The sequence below is a fragment of the Sminthopsis crassicaudata genome, chromosome 3 (assembly GCF_048593235.1).
Source record: "Sminthopsis crassicaudata isolate SCR6 chromosome 3, ASM4859323v1, whole genome shotgun sequence".
Taxonomy (NCBI): Eukaryota; Metazoa; Chordata; class Mammalia; order Dasyuromorphia; family Dasyuridae; genus Sminthopsis; species Sminthopsis crassicaudata.
Window position 1 is genome coordinate 276,386,782 of NC_133619.1, and position 21,317 is coordinate 276,408,098.

General features: G+C 37.7%; 1 long non-coding RNA gene across 2 annotated transcripts in view; it reads right to left on the bottom strand.

Annotated features, from left to right (window-relative positions):
- The window catches only part of LOC141559492 (uncharacterized), a 40,810-nt gene extending 27,598 nt beyond the window's left edge, over positions 1 to 13,212 (bottom strand). Inside the window, exons 1-2 of one of the 2 annotated variants that reach the window (XR_012487440.1) lie at positions 13,182 to 13,212; positions 4,358 to 4,584 (exon numbers count right to left, since the gene is read on the bottom strand). This is a non-coding gene — a long non-coding RNA (uncharacterized LOC141559492). Of the gene's footprint in view, positions 1 to 4,357; positions 4,585 to 12,849; positions 12,921 to 13,181 lie in introns of those variants that run through there. The other variant, XR_012487439.1, reaches the window with a different exon arrangement.
- Between the last annotated feature and the right edge of the window lie 8,105 nt (positions 13,213 to 21,317).

Sequence of the window (21,317 nt, forward strand, 5' to 3'; positions counted from 1 at the left end):
AGAATAATTAATATAAATTAATAACTAAGCCTGTGAGTGTACAGTCATGTTAGCATAAAGCAAGGACAGGGAATAAGGAATGCAACAGCTACCATAATTGTACATGAGAGATAGTATGGTCTAATACACAGAAGTTTAGCCTGTCAGGAAAATCTGTGTTCAAATCCTTCTTTGGGCTCATACTAGTTGTATGATCTTGAGCAAGTCACTTAACATTAAATTCAGGAAATTCTCTAAAATAATAAATTATAAATAATTTGTAGATAGGTATTGGTGGAAGGATTTTTCACACTGGGACTTACATTGATGAGATTATAGGTCTAGACTTCCCCATTCAGTAAAAGAAGTAAAATCATAAAGATAGGTCTTACATGAGGCCTTAGGAAGAAAAGTTCATTAAGAGGAAAAAAGGTGACCAAGGAAGCTTTCATGGAGGAGATAGCATTTGACTTATTTTTGTTTTTAATAGTATGGATTATAGAGACAGCAGGGTGGTACAGTGGACTACCAGACCTGGAGTCTGGAGGAATTGAGTTCAAATTTAGCATCAGACACTTACTAACTGTACGACTTTGGGCTAATCACTTAATCCCAATTATCTCCCTCTCCAAGAAGTATGGATCATATTCAAGAAGAAAAAAAAATGATTGAGGGTGTTCTAGTCTTAGGGATTAGTGTAAACAGAAGCACAGCATTTCAGAATTGGAAAGGAACACAGAACTTAAACTTCTTAAACTTTTTACACTTGCGCCTTTTCACCTGAGAAAGTTTTACATGACCCTGGGTATACACATATATATATATAATAGATAAACAAATCAAACATTTATGATAATAAGTCATAATTTTGTGACCCTTCCCCCCACATTTAGTTACAAGATTCCATATAGATCATGAAACACGGTTTAAGAAGCTGAGATCTAGTCCAACCTATGGTTCAGCAAGAATATCTTCTACATCATGCTTGAAAAGGACTCACTCAGTTTCTGTTTGAAGAGGTGAGTACTTAGGATGAATGGGAACGCGTTACCTCCACAGTTAGTCCATTATTCTTTTGGACAGTGCTAAATCTGGCCTTAAGAGACTTATTGTGTGATTTAGGGCAAGTCACTTAACCCTGTTTGCCTCAATTTCCTTTTCTGTAAAATGAGCTGGAGAATAGGAAATGCAAACTATTCCAGTACTTTTTCCAAGAAAAACTCAAATAGGGTCATGAGAGTCAGACATGACTGAAGTGACTCATCATCATCATCAACAACTGTTGGGAAATATTTCCTTCTCTCAAGTTTATACTTATACCTCTCTGAATTGTCTGCCAGTTCACTGTCCATCCCATCATCGTCCATGTCCTTTTATATACTCAGATGTTATTTTTGTTGTTGAGTTGTTCACTCATGTGACTCTACCTGGTCAACTGAAAACGATGGAGGCTAAAAACATGATTCTGTCTTTGCTCTTACCCTGTGACTAACTCATCTTATATTGCCTTGGTGACATTTTAGACTGTCATTTTCCTTCACAATTTCTTGCTAATATTGTGTTACCTCTGTTCACACTTACTGAGAGCCCTTCCATTTCCTTCTGAATGACTCAGAGACACAGGGCTCTGGCAGGATATTGGTATTTTTAACATGCACTTTTGTTTCAGGGAGAAATTTGGGTTCATTAACACAACTCTATAATTTCCCAATGTCAATCCAGTCCATTCTTCTAGTGATTAGATATGAGAAATGAGGGAGAGAGTCAAAAGTTTCCAATATAGTTGAGACTTGGAAATGACCATGATCCTGATAGATATAATTTAGAAGGAAAGGCAGGTAGCATTTGATATGCCAGTAGAACATGCTTTCAACATTGGGATATGTCTTATATGTGCGTGGAGATGAGGATATAGATCTTAGAAGAGAGGTCACAGATAGAAATACAGATCTGGGGACATACTGGTTGGAGCCTTGGTGACAAATGAGAGATTGTCAAGAGAAGAATTATAGAAAGGTGAAGCAAGTTGTGATTCTCCTTACTCCTTCAGGTATACAGTAGGTACACTTAATAAATATGAAGGCAAACATTAACTCTCCAGCTCACAGTTGAAAGAGTACATTTCTAATAAGTCTTAGTCTGATCTAGTGTTGACTATGTATGTCTTAAAATTAATTGAGATCTTAGATAACTATTTGTTGTTCAGTCATTTTTCAACTATGTATGACTTTTCATCTCTCCTTTGGAGTTTTCTTGGCAAAGGCACTGAAATGGTTTGTCATTTCCTTTTCCACTTCATTTTACAGACAAGGAAACTGAGGCAAACAGGATTAAGTAACTTTCTCAAGACCACATAGTTAGCAAGTGTTTGAGGCCAGATTTGAACTCAAGAAGATGTCTTCTCTCCCTTCCCCTCTCCTCTCCTTCCCTCTCTTCCCCTCCCCTCCCCTTCTTTACCCTTCTCTCTTTTCCTCTCCTCTTCTTTCCTCTCCACTCCTTCCCTTTCCTCATTTCTCTTCTCCCCTCCCCTCCTCTCCTCCTTTTTTCCCTCTCCTCTCTTCTCTTTTCCTTTTATCTCTTCTTTGGTCTCTCCTTTACCTTTTTCATTATAAGGGGAAGTAAGAGAGGAATGAGGGACATGAACAAATTGGAAATGAAGGTGATATAAAAAATACCAGTTTTTTAAATGAGCAGATTATATTAAATGACCTCTAAGTATCTTGTCAAAAGGCAGTAACCTCAGAGAGGCATTTGGGAAACACTACTTTATTTGGAGATATCCAAACCCCTGTTGGAAGTTTGTTCCTTCTTGCCCAGTTGCTTACATGCTTCTGTATCTCAGCCATTTATGGAGCATCATTAAGTACAACATTCCTCTGTTCATCCCTGTTTAGAGCTCTATAATGCTGTGTTCCCAATGGTGGACCAAAAAGGAGAGACAGATGGAGCTGGAGTATGGCACTTGGCTCTGGGGTCAGGAAGGAGAGAATACTAGGCCCCAGAGAGACTCCTGGCCCTCCTTCCTGATCAGTCACAGTTGCCTGTATGTAGTTTTATTATTCTCCATTGAAAACAGGGTCAGGTACAATAATTTGGCCTGAGCTCTGACTCTAAGAGCCAAACCCAACACTGGACTTGGCATCCTTTTTGTACTATCAAGCTCACCAGCTGGGCCACTCTCATGGGATTCTGCAGAGAAGTGATTGAGAAAGCAAGTACCATTCTGAATGGATTTTGGATAACACTCTGTTTCCATTTCACTCATGGTTGTGAATTGGGGGCGGGTAGGTGAGGGGAGCTTTTTGGCTTACTAAATTGTTTATTCAAGATCCTTTCTTTTGTTTTTCTCTTAAATTTTTTTTCACACTTTCTTCTGTAAGAATGTGAACAGTGGCTATCCCCAGGTTGTGAGGCTGAGATGAACCAAGAGAATGAGAAAAATCTCCTAAAGTGTATTTGGGTCCTTGAAGCATCCCTGGCACAAAAGTTACAATTTTACAGGTTGTTCCAAAAGTCAGAGTGCAGTTTTAAGGTCCAGTAGCTTAAAACTACACTAAGACTTTTGGGATATCTTATATAAAGGTAAATAAAATATTGGGATAGTATTTTTGTCAGTCCATTCCATCTCATAGGTTAGTTAGTTCAACCTGTTCCTGAGCAGAAATCCCATCTGCAAATATTGTCAAGTAGTCACTGGGGATTTGCTTTTATTCTTCAAAAGTCTCTCCAGTGACAGATCTCCCTATCTTCATAGAGAAATTCCCTCTTCTGAATAGCTCTAATTATTTGGATATTTTCCCCTTACATAAAATCTAACTCTGCCTCCCCACAACTTCTACTCACTGCTTTTTGCTCTGCTCTCTAGAGCCAGGCAAAACAAATCTGATCCTCCCCATCTCTCTACTTTCCCCTGCCCACCCCCATGGTAGCCCTTCAAATACTTGATAGCAATTATGTCCCCTAGTAGTTCCCAGCATCCACCCCCAATTCTTTAATTCTCTGTCCAAACCCCTAAAAGAGCTTATTTTAGGGAGTAGAAGTTAATTGTTTTTTGAGCAAGGCTGCTATCTTCAGCACTGAGGTACCCTCAGCCAGATTGTGTCAGGGATATGCTGCAAGCAGCTACAATCTGTCTAGAGCTGATTGTTAAATCTTCTGTATGACCATAAATTGGCAAACTTACAAATTAGGGCTTGAGTTGTCATTTTAATGCTTGTCTAGATGCAAGAAAGTGATAGAGAAAATGTTAATAAAACAGAAAATTAAAAGGGTTGTATTTATTTTTTATCAGAGTCCTACCTGTGAAATATTTACCAGCACATTCCTGGATGGGTTTACAAGGAGCTGGACTAAGGGAATATCTGGAAGAATGACTGACCTTTTCTTTTAATACAGATTCTCAGGTATCATTCCTTACTAGCTTTTCTATGCAGAATTCTTTACAGCTTTCAGCCCCTTCCTGCTTGGAGGAGATTTATTCCTTGTTCCTGATGGAACAGTCTTCCTTCCCTTTGCTCAGATTTGCTAGATCTCTCTTGCTTGTAGGTCATTATAGCATCCTCCTCTTGCCACTGTGCTGAGACCCAAGCGAAATCAGAGGAAGACCTGTGGAGAATATGTCTTTTAAGCATGTTAAAAGAAAGGTGCTATTGACTAAATATGAAGGGATGAATGAGAAGAGCATGTATTAAGCATTTACTAAGGGCAAAAGCACTGTGTTAAGCCCTAATGATTCAAACAGAAAAGCAAGACATAGTTCAGGCTCTCAAGCAACTCACATTATAATGGGGCAGTAGACACATACAGGCAACAACCAAAGGCTCTAAAGACATTTGTATTAGACTCTTTCATTGGTGGAGATTGATTACTCAGTAGTGTGGAGATTGATGAGATTTTGAGAAAGAGAAAATATTGGCCTTTTGCTTTAGCTTCAAGAAAGAAGATATTTGGTTTTATGTAATCTTCAGGGATAGGTCCTTGAAAGGAGAGAAGTCGTCTAGAAAGAACCAACATATAGAGGAACTGGAATTGCCACAATCGTTCCTTTCCTCAGCTTACTACATTAGAAACTTCTGAGAATTTCCCTATGACTGAGATCTGGGACTTTCTCCTGGTTGAGCTTACTCTGTAAAATTGTTTGACATTTTCTCATTTCTCATATATTTTCTTTGATTTCTGTTTGCTATTGGCTTGGATAATGGATTTATTATGCTATTCAATATGGACTTGATCAGAACAGGGCTTCTTAAACTTTTTTCACTTGAGATCCCTTTTCACCTGAGAAATTTTTATGCGGCCCCAGGTATATAGGTATATAAAATAAGTGTGCAAATCAAACATTTGCTGATAATCATAATTTTTTTACTCTCACATTCAGTTATGTTTCCCCATATAGGGTCACAACCCACAGTTTAAGAAGCTTTGACTTAGAGCATGTCTTCCTCATTAAGAGATAATAATCAAGAACTTAGTTTGAATCTTAAAAATTATTTCCACTATTATCTATTAGTTGGATAATGGCTAAACAAGTTGTATATGATTGTGATGGAATATTATTGTGCTATAAAAATGACAAACAGTTTGCTCTCAGAGAATCCTGGAAAGACTTACATAAGCTGATGCAAATTGAAATGACCAGAACCAGAACATTATTGTTTACAGTAACAGCAATCTGATGCCATGATCAACTGTGAATGACTTAGCTTTTCTCAGCAATACAATGATCCAAGACATTTGAAAAGGCTTATGAAGAAAATGCTCTCCATCTTCAGAGAAAGAACTGGTGGAATATGAATGCAAAATGAAGAATATTTTTCCTTTTCTTTCTTTTTCTTTTTTCTTTTTGGAGGGGGGAATTTATGTTTTCTTTTACAACATGACTAACATGAAAATGAATTTTGTGTGATTGCACTTAGGTTAAATTGCTTGCTTTCTTATGGAGGGGGAGGCTGAGAAAGGGAAGAAGTGAAGGAATTTGAAAATCAAAATTTGAAGACAAATGTCAAAAATTGTTTTTAACATAAAATTGGGTAAAATATTAAATTAAAAAATTATTTCTCCTCAGTTAACAGTATTTGGGCAGCTAAGTGGTTTAGTATATAAAATACCAGGCCAGATGTCAAGAAGCCCCATCTTCCTGAATTCAGATCTGGCCTCAGACATTTGCCAGATGTGTGATCTTGGGCAAGTCACTTAATCCTCTTTGCCTCAGTTTCTTCCTCTGAAAAAAGAGCTGGAGAAGGAAATGACAAACCACTCCAGTACCCCCCAAATGGAGTCATGAAAAGTTGCACACAACTGAAATGGCTGAACAAACAAACAATATTTAGTGAGGCAGTTAGACATAATTCTAGCACAGCACTCTTTCTCTGAGGAAAACAGAGTGTCCAGACTCTGGCGCCAATCTCATAGCTCCCCTCCTGGCAGGAATCAAAGCCTCCCTTGGAAAAGAGCGGATGGCAGAGACTCTGGAGCTATATCTATTTATGTCTCTCTTTGAGCTACATTTAGATTGACCCACGTGCACACATATAACCTATAATAACAATGCACAGACACATGCTCCACAATGTAAAAGTTTTTAGTTGCAAATCAAATAAAAAGGTCCCATGGTCCTTTTGGTAGAACAGCAAAGCAGATGGTAAAGTATCTCAAAATAATTTCCACTGGTAAAACCACAGCCATTTTTGAACCATTTGACAGTGCCAAGAATTTTGGCAATGAGATTTTTCCTTCCTAGGTCTTCAGTTTCTGTAGCTGGAGAGGAGGCAGAATCTATAATAGCTACAGAGGAAGTTATCACAGAGGTTGATTCCCCATATTATGGATTCAGGGGTCAGGCTAAGAGAAAGCAGGACTTATAGTGGTGAGGGGAGCACTGCTCTCCACCTATAACTTTGAGGCTCAATGTCCTGGGATTCTCCATCAGAATCTAAACAGGGATGATGGGTGAAGTAGGGCAGCTAGATGGCACGGTGGATTGAGCTCTGAGCTTGAAGTCAGGAAGAGCTGAATTCAAATCCAAATTTAGACATTTACTGACCTGCACCAATCACTTAACCCTGTTTGCCTTAATTTCCTCAATTGGAAAATGGAGATAACAAAAGCACCATGGTTGTTGTAAGAATCAAATGAAATAATAATTATAAACCACAGAGCCTGGCACAAACTAACCAAGATATAAATGTTAACTATTGTATTATTTTTATTAGCTTGACTTGCTTGGCCCATGATACATGATCTCTGTCTTTGGGGTGTTTTTGCTGCTTTATCCAGGCTGGTTTGCCTTCCCTGTGGCTGCTAACAATGGTAACTGTGTGGATGTTGATCCCTCCTGCAAAAGAGATGCTCTTCTAGGTGATGTTATGCAGGAGGAAATCCTTGAGTGATTAGAAACCCTATTGCATCTTAAGAGTTTACCTATTCGACTACTTTGGGCAGGTGATTCAGAGTACAAGAGGGATTTATGCCATTTATTGTTACACTTTGCTCTGAAAGTCTTGAGACAACAGAATTAGACTTCAGAGACTTAGTCCAGATATTAAGTAACTGTGCCTTTAAGAACTATCCTTCTCCCAGTAACTGTGCCTTTAAGAACTATCCTTCTCCCTGTGGGTAAGGCAACCTGAATAAAACACTGTTTGAGAAAGGAAGAGTGGAGCTCAATGGTTTTAGAGCTAGGAATAGGGCCTAAACCTATGATTTAGGGAACTTTCAAAGGAAGAAGCTCCTCTATCTATGCAGGCTAACCCCTTATTTGCAATTTATAATTTTGGTACCTAGAGCACTGTATGCTCAGTATCACACAGCCTGTTTATATTAGAATCAAGACTTGAACTCAGATCCTCTTGGCTTCAGGGACGGCTCTCTGGCAAACCTGACTGGCTTTTTAAATATTTTGTCAGGATGGAGAAGTGAAATGACATAAACTGAAGCCCAACATTAATCAGCTTTCTCTCTAACCCATTCCCATTGCTATGGGGGATGAACTTTCTCTATGAAGGATAGGAAAGAAAAACAGATTTATTTATTTCTTTTAAAAATTATAGTCTAAGGATGATTGATCAGGAAACCCTTGAAGAATTGATTGGACACATTCCCCCTCCCCCCAGCTGACAAAGTGACAGAATGTTAGGGGACTGGAGACAGAGGCAATGCAATGTTATAATTTTAAACAAGTATGAACATCATCTACACTATTCCCTCTTTATTCTTATATCTTTAAAAGATGAGCTCTTAGCTAAGCTAGAAGTAATTAGAGAGGTTCTTAGGCATCATTTTAGTGAAGGAACAATTATGACCTCTAAAGGACATTTTTTAGATCTGGGGAGATAGGTGCCATACTAGAGAGAACACTAAGCCTGAAATTTGGAAACTCTGGGCCAATCCCTACACCTATGTTTGCCTCAGTTTCCTCAATTGGAAAATGGGGATAACAATAGCATCTATCTCCCAAAGTTGTTGTGAGGATCCATTTGTAAAGCACTTTACACAGTGTCTGGTACATAGTTGACATTTAATAAATGCTTGTTCCCTTACTCCCCTAAGGAGATAAACTAGGCTCTCAGGAGAGTTACTTCTTAGAATAGAAAAAATAGGGAGTTAGTTGTGGAATAGAATAGACCTAGGAGTGCCAGTGAAGTGAAATTTTTTCCATAAAAGAAAGACTGTCTCACTGGGTAGGTTTGGAGTAAAGGGAAAAATATATTTGAAAATAAAAATTTTATATATACATATATATATTTAAATCATTAAAAAAGATAAATTTTTAAATGGCTAAAATACTTCCTGGAATCTTTTCAGAAATTGAAGACAAGCCCATTGGTTAATAGTTTGTAGACCCTCCCTCTCCCTACTTATTCATCTTTTGAAAATCAGTCAAAAAAAAGCATTTATTAAGCAACTACTATGTGCTGGACATTGTGCTAAACGCTGATGATACAAAGAAGGTAAAAGACAGTCTGCTCTCAAAGAGCTCACATTATAATGTAGGAATCAAGGCAAAATATATAGACAGGATAAAGTGGAAATAATAGAGGGAACAGGGATTGGGGAAGGTTTTTTGCAGAAGCCAAGATTTTAGCTAAGAATCTGAAGGAAAATAGTGAAGTCAGGAGTCAGGTATGAAGAGAGAGAGAGGGGAATGGGGGACAGCTAGAGAAACTCCCGGCAGTGGGGAGGAGTAGCTATTGAGAGTCATCCAGAAAGCAAGTGTCACTGGGTCACACTTTCCCTTCTCCAATCTTTCAGTGTCTTAATTATTCAAGATCCTCCAGAAAACACTGACAATGCTCAGCATCAAATAGATGCTTATTTTCATTCTTCCGAATGGTCTGGATCAGGTGCCTTGAACTCAGGACCAAGTAAATGCCTTCTTAAGTATTAACTCCTCATTAGCCATTTGCATCTTTCCCTTTCTAGACCAAAGATCATTCTCCTCAATGAAGAATTAAGCTGCTTTCCCCCTGTCAATCATACATTATCATTGTCCTATGCACCCTAGTGACAGTATTATTCCTTCTTTGATCCTTCTCTCTTCTCCTTCCCTTTGTTGTCTTTAGCCCTCACTGTTAGCCTCAGCTCATTCATAGCTTTCACTTTTTCCTGACCCTATTCTGACAGGATGTTGCCATGCTTTTGTATTCATCCTCACATGAATGGATTTCTTCTTAATATACAACGCTACTCCTCCTTCCTTTTTTACTTATTCTGTTCCTTTTGAATAAAATATATCCTGCAATATTGCAATAATATTGCAATCATGGGTTCCATCCTCTTAATTCTCCAGGACACCTATGAGGTTACATTTGCTTCCTTAGTTTCTTTTGTTCTCTTTGCTTATTACCCATACTTTAAAAATTTTATAAAGGCATCGAAATTAGCCTTTTTTTTTGAGGCGGGGGACTGGTTTCATTCTTGTGTTGCTTGTCCCTTTCAGCTCTCAGGGAAGATGCTCTAGTAAGACAGAGACCCCATATACAAAGTACTATATGGCCATGCTCCCCTAATACTAGAGCTCTTGAGCCTCCACCAAGGTCTTTATCCTTAATAGTCAGTCAGAGGTCATGATTAGTTAAAAGCAAAAGGTATTTAGTATAATACGGTAAGAAAAATAGCAGTAAAATATCTGTTTGATAAACTTAGGGAACATTCTCCCTGACCTAGCATCAGTGAGAAGAGCAGACTCAGACTCTCGTCACTAGTAAAGATTACCTGTACAGGTAAGGGGCAAAGTTGGCAACAGTTTGAGAAAGGAGAGATCTTGGTCTTTTGACTTTAAGTTTTGAGAGGAAAAGACAGTTGGGTCCATATATATATATATTTTAAGGGAGCTGGCCCTGAAGAGAAAGGACAAGAGGGGACATATATGACTAGAGTACTGAGATGGATGTAAGGAATAGATTAAAGAAGGTCAGTCCATACCTATGACACTGCTTGGCTACATCATCATGCAGCATCTGATGATACTGGTATCGCAGCCCCTGTTAGATGGGCATGCACTTCCATTTTCTAATAGTTTTCACTGTACACTAGTTCACGCATCTCAGAAAGCTGCTGTTCTGATAGATGTTGCTGGACATTGCTCTCTGCTAGAGAAGTAGTCTCTTTGGACATACTTGACTCTAGTGTTTCCTGTCTCAAAATTCTGGCTGAGCTGAAATTCTCAAATAAGATGCCTGTTTTAGCCAGCCTTTTAAAAAGCAAAACCAAACCAGAAAAACCTTTTTTCTTGGGACATAGAAACCTCTTTTTTGTTTTGTTTCATTGGAGTTTCGGCTATTACGGATGGTTTTTATTTGCCTAGTAAAAGAATTTTAGCTCCAGTTGCCAAGCTCCTTAGAATAAAGAGTTAAACTGATTTTTTTCTTTTGACTTTTCTTCCTAGTATAGGGCTCATGGTAAGAAACTTCATCTTAGCTTAGCTTAGTTTAATAACTTTACAATTCCATTCTCCAAAGGTGAGGATAATACCATTTAATACTTCCTATTAATTACAAAAACAACTCTGGGGGTTCAGGTTTCCTTAGTTTTAAAATGCTGTCTCTCCTATCTGGCTGAGAAAACTATAGAGGCAAAGGATCTCACTCAGAGTGTGAAAGGAGCTTTGCCCTATGCCTTTTATTTGAGAACATATGCATCAGTTTTATAGGGAAAATATTTTTGTTGCTATTTTTTCTTACTATCCTGAAATACTTTTTTTTTTTTTGAATTGTGTCCTAGACTGATTGTTAAAGGCAAAACACACTTATAGAAACTCATATACTATAGTTATAGGAGTACAGACCCAGAGCCTATTAATAGCTGTCTGTTGGAGGATCCACATTGAGAACTGGTATCTATTCCTAGATTTTTACATTTTACATTTACATTTTTATTTCACATTTTGAGAGTTTGGGGGTATTTTGTTTTTTTGTTTTTCTCCTTCCTACATTGTAGCTGTTCTCTACATTACTTGGTTTGATAGACATTTTTCTCCCTCTCCCTTACTTTTGCTTTTAACAACCTTTTGATTAGATTTTGAAGACCCCTGGCAAAATACATTTTTGACATCCCTTGATTGATATATTCCATTCCTGAACAGGACCCTGTCATTTCCATATTTTAAGCTGTTGTTCAAAAATACAATCAGTAAAATCTATAAAAAATAATTTGTTTGGACAAGATGATTTTAAGATCTCTTCTAATTTTTAGAGACTATCTAATTATAACCTGTGGTCATCAAAAATGAACTGAAATATTTTCCTTTTTTCCTGTTCTATCTTTGCTATCCCTCAGTCTTTGTTTTTATTTTGTCATATTTCTTTTGCATTTAGCACATTTAACAATGTTCCAGTACTTATTCCTTCCATCAATGGACATCATAAGCCCATTCTCTCTACTTTAAATGATCTTGTAGAATTGCTATAGTAGAAAAAATATCACCTATTTTTCTTTCCATTAATGAAAACTTTGCTATAATGATTCTTAGGGATCAGACACACACAATCTGGTCAGCTGGCAGAATCTTTGAGATCTCAGGACAACTCCAATCCAGACTGAGAGGGGTCCAAATAGGACTTTGGTAGAAGTATTGCATTATATTTATTTGTGTGTCTGCCTATTGTCTCATGAGTTTATAAATTCCTTGAAAGAAGAAAAGGATGCTGGAATTAAATTATCCCCAGCACCTAACAGTAGTCTTTTCTCTTTATCAGTTTATCAGATATCCAGACAAGGAGCATGGGAAAGTGGAATGGGGAGAAGCTAAGAGCTGACCCCTGATCCCTTTCTAAGCTTATTTGTTAATTGAATATTGAGTCTATTTGTCTGAGGTTGTTGTGGGCCCCCATAAAATAAAATAAAAAAAAAAAAAAAACAACAAAATGCAGGTGTTGAAATTCAAAGATCTATTAGTAAGAACCATTCCTTTCTCTCCCCAAGCAGCCAGAGAGGAGGGAGCCAAATACCATGCTAATTATTCTAGCTTCAAGCAAGTCTCCAATGTCCAGGCAATGGTAAATCTTAACTTTCATGCTATAGTGCACCAGGACACAATTTACTTCAAAGAGGGCATAAATCCCTGACTGTAGCTCATATCAGAGTAGTGTTACATAAAGGTGGCTCATGACTTGGATCCCAAGCTAGGTATGTCCACCCATGTGTACACACACACACACACACATCCCTTGCTTGTTGGAAAGAGCCAGCTAGCTGGTGGTTGGCTATACCTCTCAAAGACAAACACATTTACCAAAAATGCTGCTCTTAGCCCTATAAATCATCAGACTTCCAAACTCTGCAGTGGGAAGACCGGCTTTAGTTCTATTTTTATCAGTCCCAATCATCTCTGGCTTCCCCTCCAGCCCCTTCCACTCCTGTAGTGACACCTACCGGTGCCAACTGAATCCAGACACAGACTTGAACTGGAGCCAAGGGCTGTTCTTTCGGTTCTGACACATTTCTCAAACCTTTGGAATATGGTAACTTTCCAAGGGACAGTCCCTTCCCCAGGCCATCCTTCTCACTAGCCAAACCACCCCACCCCCTTTCAAAAGGTCCTTCCTTCTTCGGCTTCTGGGAAATTGCCCCAGCTCACTGTTCCACACAGAAAGCTTTTCCACCCCCACCCCACTCCCACTCCCACCCCCCACCAGTCATCCCTTTGCCAGTCTTTCAAGAGAAGCAGGAGTTCTCTCTTTGAGCACTGCAGATATAATAATTACCTTCCCACAGGGCTGGGGGTGAGGGGTGGGGGGTGGGGGGCAAGAGGTTCTCATTGCAATAGAGCCAGCCCAGCTTATTATGATGTCAAAGGATCATGGAAATGAGAGAGAGTAGAAGGCCTGATGGGTCACATAGGGCATCCCCCTGCCAACGAAGGGCTCAGTCCCTCTAATGCAACCTCCTGGGGTTTTGTCCAGTTTAGTTTCAAGCAATTACATCTCCCTGAAAGACATCTGTTATCTTCCATGACACACACAAAACTGGCAGCCAGACGTGGAGGCTAAGGGTTTTAACTATTTCGTCTCTGTAAAGAATTCATCAATCCAGGCTTTGTCAACATCGAGCTTGGAATGATGCAAGAGGGTTTTGGGCTGAGACTAATGATTTTCTGTTTCTCCTCTCTCTGATTTCCTTTTCCTCCTCCTCCTCTTCTTCCTTCTTCTCTTCCTCCTCTTCCTCTTCTTTCTCTTCTTCCTTCTTTCCCTTCTCCTCCTCTTTCTCTTCCTCCTCCTTTACACACACACACACACACACACACACACACACACACACACACACACACACACACACACAAACGTCTTCCTTGAAACTTCTCTATAATTAGCTAGACAGAGACTTAAAAAGCTTTGTGTTTCCCTGTCTGTGTACAAGCTGTGTTGCTTTAGGAGGATGGTAGCAACTTGAAGGCAGGGATTATCTCATTCTTCTCTATCTATTCTCTATATGTCATCATAGTACAAATATAAATATGTACTTATTAAATTATTAAATTTGTTGAATTGAATCAAATCTATAGACATCGTTGTGATTCCTCAATGCTAAATGCTAATCACTAATGTTTTGTCTTCCTTTTTGAAGGTAAAAACTTCCCATCTTAACCTCCTATATATTCTCTCTCTTTGTCTCTGTCTCTGTCTCTCTCTCCCTCTCCCTCTCTTCTCTTTTGTCTCCCTTTCTCTCTCTCTCTTTTTCTTTTCTTTCTCTCTCTCTCTCTCTCTCTCTCTCTCTCTCTCTCTCTCTCTCTCTCTCTCTCTCTCTCTCTCTCTCTTTCTCACACACACACACACACACACACACACACACACACACACACACACACACACACACTCCTGCAATATGATGTAGTTGATGGAACACTGGCCTGAAATCATTAACACCTGGATTCAAGTCTGACCTTTGACAATTCCTTTGATTCAGGAAAAATCAGTTTAGGCCAGTAGCATGAAATCTAAGCAAAAATAGATCCCTTATATTACCTTAGAAAACTACCAATTAACATTATCTATGTTGCACTTATTTATATTCATTTTATTAAATATTTCCCAGTTACATTATTTACAAGTTAGCCTTCATTTATCCCACATGAATACAAGATAATCTTCATTCTTTTTAAATTTTGAGTTGCAGATTCTCTCTTCCTCTCATTCCCCCCCCATCCACTGAGAAGACAAATAGTAGGATATCAATTATACATGTGAAATTATGTAAAGCACATTTCCATATTAGCTGTATTACAAAAAAGGGGAGAAAACTATAATTCAATTTGTTTTGAGTTCATCAATTCTCTTTCTGGAGGTAGATAGCATTTTTTTCATGAGGAGTCCTTTACATTTTTCTTGAATCTTTCTATTGATCAGAGTAATCAAGTCTTTCTTTCTTTCTTTCTTTCTTTCTTTCTTTCTTTCTTTCTTTCTTTCTTTCTTTCTTTCTTTTCTTTTCTTTTCTTTTCTTGGGAGAAAACTATAATTCAATTTGTTTTGAGTTCATCAATTCTCTTTCTGGAGGTAGATAGCATTTTTTTCATGAGGAGTCCTTTACATTTTTCTTGAATCTTTCTATTGATCAGAGTAATCAAGTCTTTCTTTCTTTCTTTCTTTCTTTCTTTCTTTCTTTCTTTCTTTCCTTTTCTTTTCTTTCTTTCTTTCTTTCTTTTTTTTTTTTTTGAGGCTGGGGTTAAGTGACTTGCCCAGGGTCACACAGCTAGGAAGTGTTAAGTGTCTGAGACCAGATTTGAACTCGGGTCTTCCTGAATTCAAAGCTGGTGCTCTATCCACTGCGCCACCTAGCTGCCCCTCAAGTCTTTCTCAGTTGATCATAACATTGCTGCAATTGTGCACAATGATCTTCCAGTTCTTCTCATTTTACTTTGCATCAGTATATATAGTTATTTCCCCCCCCCCCAACCCACTTCGCATTTCTTATAGCGCATTAGTAGTAGTGTCATAACTTGTTCACTCACTCCTCAATTCATTTGCCTTCCCTCAATTTCCAATTCTTTGCTACTACAAAAAGGGCTGTTATAATTATTTCTGTCCTTGTAGATCCTTTTACCTTTTCTTTGATCTCTTTGAGATGCAGTGCTAATAGTGATATTTCCAGCTCAAAGAGTATACACAGTTCTTTGGGCATAGTTCCAGATTGTTCTCTAGAGTAGGAGGACCAGTTTACTCTTCCACCAACAGCTTATTAATGTACGTGGTTTCCTATCTTCTTCTCCAGCATTTGTCATTTCTAAGAATACCCCAGAGCTCTTTTAATTTGCATTTCTCTATTCAAAAGTGATTTAGAGCACTTCTTCATATGTTCATAGATAGCTTTGATTTCTTTTAAAAACTGCCTTTGACTATTTGCCAATTGGAGAATGGTTCTTATTTTTCTAAAATTGAAACAGTTCCTGATATAAAGCTAGGTCTTTATCAGATTTTTTTGATATTAATTGCTTATGGTACCTTTTAGTAAAATGTAGTTTCCTTGATTATCTCTTTTAATAGGTCTATTTTAGTTTTTGTTTTGTATGAGAATATGATTTCTACCTCTGCTTTTCTTTTTCTTTTTGTTACTTCCACAAAGCACCTTAGATTCTGCTGAAGCTCTTCATTTTAACTCTGTGTTTTTCAGCTGTGTCTCTTGTAAACAACATAATGTTGGATCTTGGTTTCTAATCCACTGGCAATCTGCTTCTATTTTATGGGTGAGGTTATCCCATTTACATTCATGGTTATTATTTCCTTCCATCACATTTTCTTTGATTTGTCTTCTCTCTTTTCATCCTATCCCTCCTCAAAAGTCTGTTTTGCTTTTGACTATTGACTGACTTAGTCAGCCCTCCATTTTATCACCACCATCACCCCAGGTATCTTTTATCACCTTCCTCTCTTGTTTTCCAGCTGTGTAAGATAGATCTGTACTCAATTGACTCTGAATATATATATATATATATATATATATATATATATATATATATATATATATATATATATATATATTCATTCTTTTCTCTTTGAACCAATTCTGACAAGAATGAGGTTGAAGTATTGCCCACCACCCTTCCATTTTCTCTTCCACTATGAAAGCTCTTCCTTGCATGTTTCTTTTATGTAAGAAAATTTCTCCATTTTGACTCTCCCCCCTCTATCAATACCTTTCTTCCTTTTTATTTTTTTTTAGATCATCCAACATAACTGATTCATACATGACTCCTATCTATATAGATTCATTCTAACTGCCCTAATAATGATAAAGTTCTTAAGAGTTATGTGTTTCTTCTTCCCATGTAAGAAGATAGTTTAACTTTATTAAATCCCTTATGGTTACCCTATCATGTTTAACTTTGTATGTTTCTATTTGAATGTCAGATTTTCTATTTAGCTCTGATCTTTTTATCAGAAATGCTTGGAAACCCTCTATTTGATTAAATGTCTGTCCCTCTTTCCTCCTTCCCATTAAACAAAAACAAAAACAAAAACAAAAACAAAAAACTATACTCAGTTGTAAAGTTGGACAACAGAGCATTTAAGGCTAATTACAAAATACTCTATTAGCATATGCTTCGAAAATGTCCCTTCCCACTATTGTGTGCTGGTTCAATCTTTTGGTGTATACAGATAATTGTGAGAAGGATTAGGGAGTGGAGTAACCCAGAGTCACTTTGTTGGTAGAGGAGGAAAAGGAAGGTTGCAGAAATCCTGTGTTCATTCCAATTCACTTCTACTCCTAAAGTCCAAGAATAAAGACCAAGGACTTTTGCTTAGCCTGACTCTGGCTGATTCTAAGGTATCCAGGGTGCTAACTTGGTCGTCACACTCAGTTTTGTTGTATAGGTTATTCTAGGTTGTAATCCTAATTTCTTTGCATTCTAAAATATTATATCTAAACTCTTTGCTCCTTCAATGTGAAAACTGTTAAATCTTGTGTGATTCTGACTGGGGCTTCATGATATTTTAATTTTTTTCTTTCTGGCTTATTACAATCTATTTTTCCTTGACCTGGAAGCCTTGGAATTTAACTATAATATTCCTGAGAGATTTCATTTTAGGGGGTCTCTTTTAAGAAATGATTAGTAGATTCTTTCAATTTCTATTTTACCTTCTAGATCTGAGATACTGGAGCAGTTATCCTGTACAATTTCAGGAAACAGAAACCAAAGGAAACATTTAAATGTGAAAAGCATATATGAGGGAGTTACAGGGAGTTATTAAGCCCTTTTTCTTATCTTGACTTTCAAGTAATTCAATAATTCTTAAATTATCTCTCTTGGATCTATTTTCCAGGTCAGTGATTTTCCAATAAGATATTTCATATTTTCTTTTATTTTTTTTTCATTCTTTTGACTTTGTTTCATTGTTTCTTGAAGTCTTGTAAAGTCGTTAGATTCTACTTTTCTAGTTTTAATTTTAAAAAACTTATTTTCTTCAGTGAGCTTTTGTAGTCCCCCTCCCTAATTAGGCCAATTCTGTTTCAAGTAATTCTTTTTTTTCAGTTAATTTTTGTGCCTCTTTTATAAATAGATTAATTCTACTTTTAATGGCATTATTTTCTTCAGTTATGTGTGTGTGTGTATGTGTGTTACCTAGCTGTTAATTCTCTTTTCCTAATTTTCTTTTATCACTATCATTTCTTTTTCAATATTTTCCTTTACCACTCTTATCTCTTTAATTTTTCTAGAAATTCTTGCTGGCCTTGGATGCCATTAGCATTTTTCTTTGAGGCTTTGTTTATAGTTGTCTTCTAAGTTTATATCTTGGTCTTCCCTGTCACCATAGTGGTTTATTTATGGTTATGTTCCTTTTTAAATATTTGTTCATTTTCTCAATGAACAATAAGCTTTCTCAGCTTATTCCTTCACTTTGAATTTTTTGTTAAAGTTGGACTCTGTTCACCAGGGAAATGGGGAGGCATTGTGCCAAGTTACAGGCTTTTTTTGTGATGCTATTTTCTAAGCTAGTTCTGGGGGAATAAACATTTTTGGTGCTTCCAAGTTGGTGTTCTCCTGGGAGAGGTGTGATCTTTGCTATTCTAGTCTGTGTTCCAGTCTTTATCCAGGAAAACCCCCTGCTCTCTTGTAAGTACTGTTTTTGATCTTCTTGACCCTGAAACTGTGACTAGGTCTTAGTGCTTTCTTGTAGGTACAAGTCTGAAACTGTCCTTGTTTCTGATCAGAAGCATCCTGGAACTGTGACTCAGAACTGATTATGAGCAATAAAATTGCCAATTAGCACCAGCTGCACCCAGTGCCAGCAAAGAGTCTTCTGTAATATCTTTCAGACAAGTTGTCTGGACTGAGAGCTCCCCAAGCTGCTACTTTTGCAGTGGCCTCCAACTTCAAGCTTGTGCCCACCCCAATATTATACTTCTCCATTAGATCTCCTAAGTTATCTTAGTCTGGAAAACTGTCTGCCTCTGACCTTTTTGTTGCCTTTTTTACTCCAAAATTTGATTTGGGACATTTTAAAGTTGTTTGTATCCCTCACCCCCAATTATATTTTAATCCAGTCTATATTAAGTTGCTGACTTGAATTGAGCACATTTTTTCCTCCTTGGATTTACCTCTACTAATGGAATCAAAGTTCCAATCTCTTTCCCTAGAGGATTCTTTTACCAGAAGCTCAAGGAGTTGTATTTAAATGAGAGGATAACCCTCAGCCTCTGCTAAGTTTGAACTCCAGGGTTAAAGAAGCCTAAGGATCTTAATACATGTCCAGTTCTGTTTCTGTTTGTTCAGAATGAAGAGTAGTGGTAGTAGATTATTAATTCCGAGAAATTCTTAAAAATCCTTTAAACTAAATAGAATTCTTGCCACCATGAGGGAAATTATCAATCGAAGTGTTCCTTCAATGACCTGAGAAGTTACCAAATATACTCAATGTCCTTCTGAAGATAAAGTTCTCAACCACTTGGAAAACAAACCAGAAACCTTGCATTCCCAGAAGTTTCAGACTATCTCTGAATCTCATTAGAATTCCTTCAGATATAGTATCTCTAGCTATTTTAACATTTCTTGACTCTGGAAGGAAATTCACTGTGATAAAACAAAGGGGTACCATAGTCTGGGTTCAGAGACGGTGGAATCATTATGGTTAGACTAGGAGGCCCTTATGGATTAGCAGTTGCTTGGTAGAGGGAGTAGCCAAGTTGGGAATTCCATAGATTGAGAAAATCACAGCTGCTTCTTTCTGGGCATTTTAATATGGTCTTGGTTCAGAGGAAGAAAAAAGTGAAATCAGTTTTAATTCTCCTTCTTCTCTCCCTTCTTGTCTTCGTTATTTCCCTTCCCACTGTTAACCTTACCCCACCCTTGACCATGAATCCTATCTTCTTTTTACCTCCTGGACCCTGCCTATATCTGTGTGTAGAGCTTTGGATTTCAGAACAAAGATAAAAAAGGCAGGGTAGAAGGTCAGAAAATTCTTCAAAGTAGGCATTTGTATCTACTCACAAATGAAAGAATGAAATTAAAACTGGCAGAAAACCTTTTTTGCCCCCTATTCTCAAGTATTATGGGGCCTCAAATCCCAATGATTATTGAAGATTTTTATTCAGTGATTGGTATTCTCCTCTACACCAGTCAATCAGTCAAATAGTACTTACTAAGCACCTGTGCCTAATATGTGCCAAGTACTGTGTTAAGTTCTGAGGATGCAAAAAAAGGAAAAAGATAGTTCCTAGCCTCAAAGCTCAAAGAGCTCACCATCTAATGGAGAAGACAAGGTGTAAACAACTAGGTACAAACAAGCTATGTATAACACATGTAGAAAATAATCAACAGAGGGAAGGTACTAATATTGAGGAATTGAGAAAGGCTTCCTGTAGCAGATGAGATTTTAACTGGAATTTGAAGGAAGCCAAGGAAACCTGGAGGGAAAGATGAGGAGGGAGAGAATTCCAAGCATGAGAAAGTCAGAGAAAATATTAGAATCTGGAGATGGAATTTCTTCTTTAAGGAAGAGCCCAACATCACTAAATCAAGGAGAACCTAAGGAGTGGGGTGTAAAGTGTAAAAAGACTGGAAAGGGAGATCCTAAGGTTATGAAAGCAACAAAAAGCCTCTGCCCTAGTCCCAGAGCTCTTTTCAAATATTTGAAAGAAGGGACACCTGTATTCTTTGCACATAAGAATTAAAAGAATCCAGCAAGGATGAAAATGACATTTGGGCCACAGGATCAATACATGCTTATCTGCTAAAAGTGGCTTAGGTCAGATCTGTTTGTGGATTGTCATGTTTAGCCTACAATCTTTATAGAGGCTTCTCTATTCCAGAAGGAAAGCTTAATTCAAATTTGGCTTGATTCCCATATTTCTGATGTTAGAGCTCAGTCATGGGGTGAGGGATGGGAGAGAAGGAAACCAGTAGCACACTTTCTTTGGGCTATTCGGGTTTCCACTTCATTCCTGTTCCAATACAATCCCAGAATTTTCTTGGCTGAAACCAAAAGCAAGAGTTTTAACTATAGGTCAATGCTATTTTTCAACTTTCCCCTATATCCTTTCCTCACTTGCCTTCTTGGAGATAGCTCAGAGACAGAGGGAGATTGCATCTTTTTTCTGTTTATGTATATGAGGTCAAATTGCACCCAGACACCCAAGAAGTCATCTGGAGCTGCGACGAACCCTCTGCTGTTTTATAGTTTCATGAAAGAAAACCACATTTGGCTACTTGTAATGGGAATTCTCCTGCTCTTTTATGTTTTCAGCAATTTAAAGGGAGAATGAAATCCAGCTCTTCTCCCCCATTACTAGGAAATGTCAAAAGGTAGAATATTCATTCCATTGTGAATTAGCTCTGAAATGCATGCTGCATGACAAAATATCCTTTAGCTTCTGTGATTTCAGTTTCTGGGACAGAGGAATAAATCAGT